Source organism: Echeneis naucrates, chromosome 1, assembly GCF_900963305.1.
Source record: "Echeneis naucrates chromosome 1, fEcheNa1.1, whole genome shotgun sequence".
Taxonomy (NCBI): Eukaryota; Metazoa; Chordata; class Actinopteri; order Carangiformes; family Echeneidae; genus Echeneis; species Echeneis naucrates.
The window spans coordinates 8088125-8101371 of NC_042511.1; positions in this window are offsets into that span (position 1 = coordinate 8088125).

Here is a 13247-nt window from a genome sequence, read left to right on the forward strand (position 1 = left end):
TTTCTCCCTTAGTTCCTCTCAGACAGTGAGTCTGTTGATTAAGCACAGCCGACAGTAATGAGGGGCGAGTGGTGGATTTCAAAGGAATTTCTTTAGATCCAAAAAAATCTACTCTTAATTGGCATTCCTGTGTATGTGTAATGTATTTTAATGCCGGTTAATTGTATCTCTGCTCTACGACACAGGATATATAACCCACAATAAGGAGATTTAAAGGACTTAACAGAAATCGCCTGTGGGTTCCCAGACTGCACAGAGACCGCCTGAGCCAGAGAAGGAGCAGGAAATCAAGCCATCAAACATGTAGCAGCCACTGGTGCTTTACATACACTGCCCTCACTGCCCTGAGGATGTGCTGGCAAAGTTTGGTCGTGCTAATGGAAGATTCAGTGTGGAGAGATGTTTGTAGGAGCTGGTGGACATGTTTGCACACGCACACGTATTCACACAAACATAAAGGGCTTGGCTTAGATGGAGGAGAAGGAGTCGGTAAAAGGAACACAGACACTGCAAAGCCATATTCAAGAAAGATAAAATCAGAGCACAGATGAAGAGGCAGAGAGACACAGAGGGTCTGGGTGATCGGAAACCACGATCCACCGCTGATTACGACAAAGCGATAAGTCTGATTTTCTGCCCCAGTTGCTGTGGCAGCCAGGAGCAGCTGCAGTGGCAGGGTAGCATTCACTCTGCTGTTCCACTCCCCCGTTCCCTGAGCCAGTTGATTATCAATGATATGGAAAAGCAAGGAGCATGCTGCCAGGCACGCTGCCCAGCACAGGCTGCGGGGGGGTGAGGCCTTCACTGTGAGAAATGGTGACCAGGAGAGCGAGGGAGCAAGAGAGGACGTGTTGTTGACTTCATTAGTGTTAGTGCACCAGCTCATGAGGGACAGAGAAAGAGAGGACAAACACGCACACACATACACACACATTCTTGTTTGTTGGGAGCTAGAATCATATCAAAACAAGAAGAGCTCCTTGGAGACCACAACCTTAACCGTATATTTGATGCTGCATCGCTTCATACAAGCTGGATGGTAGTTATGGTGAAGATTTCCAGTGTCAGGTCCTGCTGCCGTTGATGTCATTGAAAACCTCTGGATGGTTACCTTCAGTGAGTACACTGAACTCGCTATACTCGTGAAAACCTGCAGGTCGATTTGGCTTTTAGGCTTCAGATGTAACTCAGAGATGCTGAAACTAGTATAGTTTCCAGTTGTGACTTAAATGCAAAGTCGGAAATTTGAAATTATTGACACGTCGTGAATGTGCCTTAAACATCGTCCGCTGCTTGGGAGTCCCAGATGTTTCCCGCTGCAAACTTCTGCTTTCCAAGAGGAGGGAAGGTGAGCTGATGTGCATTTGCCAAAGGTGGAACTGTGCGTCGCTGCAGATGCATGTAAACATTCAGCAAACCTGCTCAGAGGGTGGCTGTAACTAGGTCACAGAGCTGACGGATGCAGCTTGTGGTTGAGCTCACCATTTTGAAACGAAAAGAAAAAAGGAAGTTGCACCCTTATGTATAAAGAACACAGCCACATCAATGTCTACAAGCCGGGGGAAATGCACCTACATGTGGGCAGCAATGAGATCATTCTGCCACGTGAAGTAACATTTTAAGACGTTTTAGACTCTATGTTCCGTTTAGCAAGAGAATGAAGTGAAAGAGCACGGAGTTAGAAGCAAAAATTAACGTCCAGCTAATTTACCCTCAAATAAAAAACAGTGCATAGCTGCCCCAACTCTTAGCCCATCCTACCCTGCCCACACGATTCTCTACAAATACTGCTCTGAAGTTGTTCTGAAGGCCTGACATGCCACCGAAGTGAAAATAATCATTTCATTCCTTTTTCAGTCGTGTAACTTCAGCACGCATCAAGATGAACCGATATTTTCTTTGCCAGACATTTTGTTTGTTGTCTGAGGGACTTTTTCAGCTGAAACGCGGACGCGGCACAAGAACACATGTGAATCCACAGTGTGGATGTGCACAAACACACTCACACTCAAAATGAAGGGACAGCAGTTGGCATTACGTGAAACCAAGCCTGTCATTTCCACTCGTCTTCTCTGTTCCCTTTCTACTGACGCTGTCACAAAAATATTCTGAGAGAGAGACAGAGATCTGACTCAGTGCGACTCACTGTCTGCACCCGTGATGCCACTTACCTTTATACTGGCATGCACAGCCACACACACACACACACACACACACACACACACACACACAGAAATTAAGACACTTCACACTCCTTCAACACTTAAGTTGTCACAAAAATATTCTGGACTGAAAATTAACGGATGACTCAATCAAGCTCTTTCTGCCTTCCTTATTTTTTACTCCCTCTGCACTCTGCACGACACACACAAAAGTCAAAACAGGCACAAGTGAATGCGTTGAATTTTCGTTTCAAGGCACTATAGTTTCAGACTGACAGTGAGACTTTTTCCAAAGTATCAGAAAGGAAGACGATCAGTGCATAAATGTTTCTCTTCCATGCCGCACTTGTTCTCTTCAGGAGTTTTTAGAGAGGGGTCTTTAATGAGATTCCTAATGAGAGGGTCATTAAAGATTGATTATGATGTCACAGCTCTCTGTGAGCCGTTTGTATCGCCACACACAAAGTGATGTCAGTTGTAAGATTTCCCTCAAATGAACCTTATCCACCCACCAGAGATTGCACTTTAAGCAATGAGTGGCACGGATGAGTGAGTATATTGATGTCTAACTGATTTTTGCTACATGCGGTCTAAAACTTCATATTTTATCAAGATCTCAGATTAGTGAAATAAGCAATATTGTTACTAGTTATATATTAACTCCCATGTTAATAAGACACGGCCCGTTCATCCGATCGTTAGCGAAAAGCTACGAACTACAGACGAAAAGCTTGTTTTGGAAAATGTGTTTCCTTTTCACTGGTACTATCAGGTCTTTGTTTATGAGCCAGATAACTACGAGTGCAGTCGAGAAGGATGAGTCAGAAATTAATATCTATGAATGGACAAGGTTTTAGTATTTTATAGGGGATTAATCATCATTATTAAAGCCATTTGTTATCTCTAACTTGGGGTATAGCTATGCACACATTAATAGCTTTTTTTTTTTTTTGGAGGGGGTCCTTTCAACCCCAACCAGCCACCACCAGCACGTTTGGGATGTTGTGGTTGTTCAGAGCTTTGTGGGACATGTGACCTTTCCTAAGTGTTTGAGTTGAACCTTCCTGGATCCTTCACCCTGAATATTTGCTTCTTTTAAAAACTTGTGTCTTTTTCAAGAGCCAGTTATAACGCAACGCAAAAATGTATACAACTCCCAGGAGTGTAACGGAGGACTGAGAGTTTACTGTTGCAGTTCCATGTGCAATAAATGAGATAAGTGCAATGGCATTCATCACAAGATGTCACCGACCGTTGTGATTATTTATTGAAGAGTGGGTTTATTTATTATTTTCTATTAGATCATTTCCATTTTATTGACTGTACTATTTATTATTGAGTGTGATTCATAGGCTGATTTTTTTACTACTGACTGTGTTATCGCCTGATTTATTCTGGATGCAGCACCGCTGAGCCCAAAATGTCTTTCCCTTCAGGGACAATGAAGTACATCCTATCCTACTCTAAGAGACATGGTGGAGGCTTGATTTATTCATCTCTGACCTGTCATGCAGCTACAGTTCTACAATCCGCTACAGCTCTATCTTCATACAGCACTGAATTTGTCAAGTCATGAAAAGTTTTTTTTTGCAATCATAAAAATTTTGAGACTTCAATTGAAATATTTCTTGAAACTAAACCCTGCCCACATAATCCTTCTCACTGTGACAAAGGAACTATCTTCTGTTTCGCTGTGGAGCTGGAACAGGAGGGGAGACCCTTATCTTAACCCTCATGCTGTGCCCATTACACCCTAACCCTACCCCCCCATGACCGGTCAATACTCTACTATTGAATCATCAGTGAATACTGATGTGAACATCACAAGTTTTGAACTTGTTTTTTTATTTACAGCCTCTGTGCTTCATGTATCTGATCCTCTTTAATTTGAATTCTAAAAAAAACCCAAAACATTCAATCTGGATTATTTTGACTAAAACAACTATTCAGATGAAACACAGTATACTGTTTATCACAGACTACTTTGGGCCACAGTTACCGAGGACATTTTTTTTGGAAATTTTGAAAATTTTTAGACAGTCACACAAAGAAAAACCTGATGTGTGTCTGATGTACGTCTTGCAGCAAGTGAACTTGCTTCTGGGCCTGTATCTCTCTCACCAATGCTGCAGAGGACAGTGTTCAGAGCGGTTGTTGGTGCTGTTGAATGTAGAGTGCCACCATGCCTTTCCCTAGCTCCTCCAGGAACAGCCTCCTCTTGTAAAATTGTCCCTGCTTCCGTGCCTGTTCTCTGACAGGAGTATGTGCCAGTTACCTGCAAAAGCGCAAAAAGTAGATACTTTACATTCGAACAGTGGCTCGTGTTTTTCATGACGCATCAAGGCATTGTTTTCACTGATCACATCTAATCCATGTTTACATATTCAAATGCACAGAACTGACTCAGTGTTGTTCATAAGTCTAATGTGCACTCCACCCAGTCTTATCTTTTATAGTGCACAACATACATGAAAAGTATAATTCAGCGTACCTTGTGAAGGTTGTTCCTGTTGTAATCCAGAAGTGCACTGGATTTTTTGGTGCTCACAGTAGCGTCTCTGTGCAGAGTTGTCACCAGGAGCACATTTTTCCTTTTCTTTGAGCAGTAGGACACAAGCATGGGTACCTGGAGGGGCAAATCTGGGGGAAAAACCATCTCTGTCCTGGGTAGAAAGTAAGGCTGGAGGCAGCTCAGGCTTGTTTCTTTTGATCGGCCCCACCATGGTGATTTTTTTTTTTTTTTTGGGAGCCGCTGCTGACCAAGAGCGTAGGAGGTGACGAAATTATCACACGTTATGTTGTGTTCCTTAAGAGCTGCAGTCTTCTCCAGGACCACACGTTTGCCCTGATTCTTTTCAGGAACACCGTCACTCATCTACTGCGACGTTGTGTGTGTGTGTGTCCATTTGATGAAGGAGGATGTACCTGAGGTCAATTTTTTACACTAGCTGTAGTCTCCCCACTTCATTTCTAAAGACTAATCATTTTCGACTGAACACAAAGAGAACGCAAAAGTTGAAAAAACACACCAAAAAATATGCAAATTCATAAAATTTATCTTGTGTGTTGCATTCCTCTTTATAGACAACGTCATGGAATTTTAAGTCAGTCAGATTAAATTAACACATTTTTTTAGACACAAAACTTTCGAATCGATCAGATTTGATCATAAGGGTTAAAGATCCAAAGCAGAAGGCAACAGCTTCATTTGAAGGAATCCATCTGCACACATAAAGCTCCACATAGTAAAAAGTAAGTAAAAGTATCCACCAAAAATAATACTCAAGTAAATTACAGACACTCAAAAACTGTACTTAAGTACAGTATTCAAGTAAATTTACTTTGTTACTGTCCACCCCTGTTCACAGGAAAAACATCTGGCTGCTGGATGTGAACTTACTGAAGGAAAATCCAAATTTTTTGAGCGAAGGAGAGCTTTGGGTGTAAGACATAAGACAGCCATCCATCCATCCTCCTCCCCTGCTAGAAACTACCTCCCCATACCAAATATTACCACAGCCAACCTGTTTGCTGCGCTGGGAGCCCAAAGTGCTTTCCCCTTGAGCCTGTTACGTCTGGTGCCCACCGATAAGCCACCAAAAACATTTTGGCCACAACTCCAGACAGCTACATCCCAACCTCATCCCAGCCACTCCAAACTCAGCTGTGAACCTGTCCAGTGAGAGCTGAAGGTTGCAGACCAACGGTGCCAACAGCACCACATCGTCTGCAAAAAGCAGCGATGCGATCCTTAGTCCCACAACCTGCAACCCCTCTCCTCCCTGACTACGCCCGGAAATCCTGTCCCTGAAGATGAAAAACAGGCACACATTTCTGGCTTTGGGTGTACAGAGATTAGATAGTGCTTAAAAGTGATCCCCCCCAGACTATGCTCACATAGTCTCCGGGACAACGAGGTGTATGTATTTTTTTTTTCTTTTTTTTTTTGTGGCCAATATAAGGCAGCAAAAACAACTTTCATTTTCACTAAGGGCCTGTTGTTGTCATCAGAACTGTTTGTATATCACAACTGAATAATTGTCACTGTTTTCTCTCTTTTTGTTGCATTATAACTGTCTCCCTAGCTAGCTGTGGATTTGTCTTCTATTTATTCCGAAATAATGGGATTATCAGAGTTTCAGCTGGGAAAAGAGGCTGTATGGTTTGACTGGAAACAGACTGATGAGGGTGACGTAGGCCCACTATTCCTCCTAGTCATCCTGTAGTGAGGATAAACATTTCAATAGCTGCAGCCAAAAAGATTAATATATTTGTCTTATTTGATTTTAAAGGCTGTTTACGTGCTTTCCTTGGAAATTGTTGTAAAATGGTTGCATTGTTTCACTTGGCAACAGTGTAACATTAAATATAGAATATTTTTGCAGTGAAACGAAAATACCAACCCCAGCACGGTGTTGCACATCTCCCTCCCACCATTCTGTCTGAAGTGTGCCTGGGAGAGTTGCTGAGTTTAACATTGAACATTAAATCTTCTGATTTCCTGCCTCCGCCAGCCATCAAAGCAACACCTCTCTGCTGCTGTGGACCGCATCTCTGCCTTTCTTCTTTTCCTCCCTGCCTCTTCCTCCTCCAGTATCCCACAAGCAAGCAACTGATTTCTCAAAAAGGGAAAGTCTGCAACGCCCTCACAGCAATAAGTACAGCAATAATAATAATAATTAAAAAAAAAAGAAAAATGTTAGGTAAGGATTTCAACGCACCTAAACACTTATTTCAACCTTTGATGCAGAACTCACGCACACCCCTTCTAATACACAACATGGGTCAAAAAATACTCATATTCATTTTCTGTGTGATTTCACGCTGGGTGAGGTTTTTGATTGCTCTATCGTTTTAAATCAATTTATTTTGTGATTGAATATTCAAAGTGTTCTTTTAATGTCTTTTTTTTTTTATTAGTACAGATCATAATTTCAATTTTTCCTTTATTAGCTTGTTCTGCCTCGAGTGTGAGGATTCCTATTCCAGTCAGACCCATTTTTACGCTGTGGGTCTGTGTTTCATCATCAGAGGACTCATCTGATAAGTCTTCTGTGTCATAAGAGGAGTCGTCTTCATATAGGACAGCTGGATTCTAAGAAACATCCACAATTCTAGTGTGACCCTGAGCACATACACTGGGTCATCATCATCACTACAGAGTTCAGACTCAGAATCAGGACCAATCGGGATCTTCTTCCTCATCCTGACCATGCTGCATCTCTTCCCGCCATTTCAGTTGTAAATCTGGGAAGAGTTTGGCTCTGAACACAGAAAATTAAAAGCACAGCTTAAACCTAATCAATTATTGTACACAGTTATCTTTCACAAGTCAGTTTTCTTAAGTAAGATTAGAACAATTATAAAACAAGACCTACTTGTATCAGAAGTGCAAAGGGAGCTGTGCTCTGAAATGTGTGGCGGGCAAATAGTTGTCCACACGCACAACATGGATCATTTTTGTCCCATGTTGTGCATCAGAGGGTTAAATACACGTGTCCTCCAGCAGGATTACTAAAAGAGAAATAGTGTGTATTTTTATCTTGCTTGCATGTGGACCGTGTGTGCGTGAATGCGTAAATGCTTGTCAGTGTTTCCACAATAAGTTTGTACGTCTATGTGACTGCAATAGACACAAACAGATAAAGTGGGTGGGCATCATATCATAAATCATATTATCGTATTGTACCACAAAGTTTACTAAATTAATCCAAACATCCAAAATTAATTTGAGTGTTATACTGAGCTGTTTTATTCCCTTTCTCAGGTACTAATTCAGTTTAAAAACTCTCTGAGAGAGCAACAAAGCTTCAAATAACACAATTTTGAAGCCAACCTCTGAATATGGGTTTTATTACAATGTGGAAATGATGACATTTAACACAATTTTAAACATTGTTGTCAACCCCCTCATCCACTTTATCAGAGATTGTTTCTCACTAGCCCGCTGCAAACTCCTCCTCAGAGTTCCTTGGATACATTATAAATCCTTGGCAGCCTTGGCAGCATAAAAAACTAATTATGTGTATAAATATTACACCAGCCAAACTGAACTAAGCACAAGGTTGCTTCGCATCATCCACAACTTGGCTTTTCATAAGTCATATGTCATGATTTAATATGTGCATGTGGCACAGGAAAGCTTTTTTCTCGAGGGACTAAGATGAAAATTTGTATTAAATATGATAATATTTCCTATTAGCGTTGAGTTGGGTTCCTTTTTACAAATCCCAAGGGGAAAATTAGAACATGAATCACCCACACAATGTAATTCCAATTCAGCCTGACATCCCAAATTTCATTTGACCTCCGTTACTAAGAGCCTCCTATTGCAGGAAGGCAATTCGTAGGTTTTTACGGTGCTCCATTAATGCTTTCCATTCATATCTAAAATTGCTATGAATTGAAGCTAAATCAAATTGCACACTTGTATACAAATTGGGAAAGCACACAAAAACCCCTGGCAGCTACAGAACATGCATTATTGACATTTGTCGAGATGACTGAAGATCTACCTCATTGTCCAAAAAGAAGCTTGTATTTGCTAAACACGTTGTTCCATGGCAGAAAATCAAACACGGAGCAGAGGTAGATCAAATGTACCTGTCAGTCCACCAAGAAAGTCGTTAGAATCTCACAAGATTTTAATGAAAACAACAACAAAAAACAAAGTTAACGATCACATTATACAGCGGGTTTTTAGTTACAGTTGACAACCATGGCTAGATTGATAATTTGGGCTCAGATGACCCTCTTTGTGATTGTCCTCCCACTTTGCATTGATTTTGAAAACGGTCTAATTTTCAGAAGGGAGTTTGGGAAATAATCGACTGCATCCGGAAAGTATTCATACCACTTCACTTTTTCCACATTTTGTTATGTTACAGCCTTATTCCAAAATGGATTAAATTCCTTTTTTCCCCTCAAAAATTCTACACAAAATACCCCATAATGACAAAGTTAATCGACTTTTTTAGAACATTTTGCAAATTTATTAAAAATAAGACACTCAAATGTTGCATATACTTAAGTATTCACACCCTTTACTCAATACTTGGTCGAAGTACCTTTGGCAGCGATTACAGCCTCCAGTCTTCTTGTGTATGATGCAACAAGCTTGGCACACCTGGATTTGGGGAGTTTCTCCCATACTTCCTTGCACATCCTCTCAAGTTTAGTGAGGTTGGATGGGCAGCGTCGGTGCACAGCTACATCCAGGTCTTTCCAAAGATGTTCAATCGGGTTCAAGTCTGGGCTCTGGCTGGGCCACTCAAGGAAATTCAGAGACTTGTCCTGAAGCAACTCCTTCGTCTTCTTGGCCGTGTGCTTAAGGTCACTGTCATGCTGGAAGATGAAGAATCACCCCAGTCTAAGGCCTCGAGCGTTCTGGAGCAGGTTTTCATCAAGGATGTCGATGTACTTAGCTGCATTCATTTTTCCCTCGATCCTGACAAGTCTCCCAGTTCCTGCCGCTGAAAAACATGCCCACAGCATGATGCTGCCACCACCATGCTTCACTGCAGGGATGATATTGGCCAGGTGGTGAGCGGTGCCTGGTTTCCTCCAGACATGACGCTTGGCATTCAGGCCAAGCGTCAGGCAAAGAGTTCTTCGTTTCATCGGACCAGAGAATTTTGTTTCTCCTGGTCTGTGAGGCCTTCAGGTGCCTTCTAGCAAAGTCCAAGCGGGCTGTCGTGCTTTTTTACTGAGGAGTGGCTTCTGTCTGGCAACTCTACCATAAATGCCTGACTGGTGGAGGGCTGCAGAGATGGTGGTCCTTCTGTAGGGTTCTCTTATGTCCTCAGAGGAACGCTGGAGCTCTGTCAGAGTGACCATCGGGTTTTTGGTCACCTCCTTGACCAAGGGCCTTCTCCCCCACTTGCTCATTTTGGCTGGGCGGCCAGCTCTGGGAAGAGTCCTGGTGGTTCCAAACATCTTCCATTTCTGAATGATGGAGACCACTGTGCTTTTTGGGATCTTCAATGCAGCAGATCATTTTCTGTAACCTTCCCCAGATCTGTGCCCAGATACAAACCTGTTTCGGAGGTCTACAGACAATTCTTTCGACTTCATGGCTTGGTTTGTGCCCTGACGTGCTCTGTCAGCTGTGGGATCTTATACAGACACGTGTGGCTTTGCAAATCATGTCCAATCAACTAAATTTGCCACAGGTGGACTGCAATCAAGTTGGCGGAACATTTCAAGGCTGATCAGTGGAAACAGGATGCACCTGAGCTTAATTTTGAGTTTTATAGCAAAGGGTGTGAATACTTATGTATATGCAACATTTGAGTGTCTTATTTTTAATAAATTTGCAAAATGTTCTAAAAAAGTTTTTTCACTTTGTCATTATGGGGTATTTTGTGTGGAATTTTTTAGGGAAAAAGGAATTTAATCCATTTTGGAATAAGGCTGTAACATAACAAAATGTGGAAAAAGTGGTATGAATACTTTCCATATGCACTGTATTTATAATTCACGATGATTCTGTTGATAAATAACCGCATATAAAGTCCTTTATATTCACCCAAGAGCTGTTTTGCCCAGTTTGGTAATATTTCCTCAATATGTGTCAACATTACAAAATCATTACACCAAGATTACCTTTTTGGTCTGGTTTTAAATGCGATGCGATGTTCGATGAGCATTCACTGTTAGCTACCAAAGACGCTGTAAACATCCCAGAGGTCTAACAAGTATGGTGATTGCATTTCCTTCCTTTTGCTCTCTTTCTGACAGAACACAGGAAATGAACAGTGAAGCCAAAGATGAATGTGCATGCGCTGATTAGGTATTCTTCACAACACAAATTGTATACTCAGTGTCATTGCGTGGGTTTGTGTGAGTCTCTCCAGTTTGAATGTGACATAAGTCAGCAAAATATTCTCCGGTATGATGAGAACACAAGAAAACACGTGCACTGTCACCTTTCTCTTTCTTATTCAGGCTACGTTCTCTTTAGGGAAACAGAGTAAATGAGTCATTTATATCAAAGCTCGTGCCCATTCAGCCAGGGCACGAGGCCGATCAGGCAAAGGCTGGCTCAGAATGACTCCAGTTTATTCATATGGTTTCATATTTGGAATTTATTCATTTGTGCTTCATTTACTACGCCAAATAATGCAAAAATGTGATTGTGATTTCATTTTTTAGGAGGAGAAATAATATTGATAGGAAATCAAGCAATAAACATCCCGCAACAAAAAACAACGGTGCAAATGAAAATAAACATCATCTGTTAGAAAATGTGCATATCTATGTGCGAGAACTGTCTAACCCTGCAAGTTATTACACGCACTGTATAGCTGGGTGATCAGCCCTCGAATAGATAAATGTGATTATGAGGTAGAGGCATGTATAATGGTGCATTTTATCTTAACACATAATTATATCTGAAGAGCACTAAAATGGCAGGATTTTGATTCCACGTTGAAAGTCGAGACATAATTACACCTCTGGTGGCTGTTTTGTGAGTAATGACAAACAAAAAATTCAAAGCAATTCTCCTGTGTGTGTGTGTGTGTGTGTGTGTGTGTGTGTGTGTGTGTGTGTGTGTGTGTGTGTGTGTGTGTGTGTGTGTGTGTGTGCGTGCGTGCGTGCGTGCGTGTATGCATGTGAATAATGTCCTTAACAATTATATTATTCTTTCTTTTAACAAGAACATTTTAAAACCTCTTCCAGAAAATGTCTTCCACTGTATTGGAGGAAATATCGCATTTATTTTCAGTTCTTCAAAGATCCTTTGCACAAACATGCTTGCACCCGTCAGCACAAGTTTTTCATTTTAGATACACTTAAATATAACAGATACAACCAGAAAGGGAAAGGATAAATGAGTCTGAATAAATGAAGGTGTAGCCTTGTAGTCCTATAATCTGTGGGACGTATTTTTGGTCCAAGTAATTAAAATTTATGTCATGCATCTTTCTTGGTGTATGTTTGCTCGTAAAAGTACACTTCAGAAGTGACAAAAGAAAAAAAAGATTAAATGAATAGCCATGGAATTGGATGATAGAACCTCTCATGAATTAATAAATGTGATGTTATTTCAGGAGCAACTAATCAAGTACCATTTAATCCAATATTTACCATGCCAACCGATTACATTGTGGAACATTTATAAACACATGATTTCTAATTACAAAAAAAGAACAGCCTGCACTAATTTGTTAAAAGAGATGCCAAGTGCACCAGAAATCTGAACTCTAATTGGAAATGACACAAATAAGCAATGTGCATGACTGGCTCTGTCAGTGAACAGCTTGATGAATCAGACTGGGGTTTAGGCATGACAGCCATCAAGTCCAAGTCTAAACTAGCTGCTGCAGGGTATATCACTGAGGTGGAGAGTTCATTAAGTGGATGTGCAAAGTTCCCAGTTCACTAACATCTGTCCGATGCTCAGGTTCCAGTCCTGAAGGACTACCGGATGTGCCAAGTTTTGATCCAAGCCCACCTCTAATGTACATCTGTTCTTCATGCAGGAAAATGAGCGCTGAATGTGAATTTTTGACATCACTTTAGTTGTATAAAAAGGACTATTCCTTAGAAATTATTTCAGCAATGTAAGATAATAAAGTTTGCAGTAGCTATAAAATGTAGCTATAAAATGGCGCCAACAAGAAGCAACAACAACAAGAAGCGTTTTATATACACAGCTGATCTAAAACTGTGAATAGTTGTGCTTGAATAAAGAAAACTTCTTTCAAAATTGCAACTAGAGTCTTTGTTATTAAACATTTAACTAAAAAAGAAGCCTTAAAACACAGCCCCTCTTTGCAGAACTTCTATATTATAGTATACATACTTGCATCATGAATTTAGAAAACTGCAGCAGTCTTTTTTTTTATATATTTATTTATATTTTGTTTTGTTTTTGTTTGCCTTTGCTCAGTGCCATTTCCCATAAGCCAAGCTCATCAAAGATGGGTTGAGAAGTTGATGACAGGCAGGACTGAAGAAATATTTGGATTTCAGACATTAGAACAGAAAGTAATTGTTATTGGAGTTGAAAGTGAGTGTTATAGTGGATGCCGATTGAGCTTAGAATAGACAAAAAAAAACCCCAAACAGTAGGTATTGTGA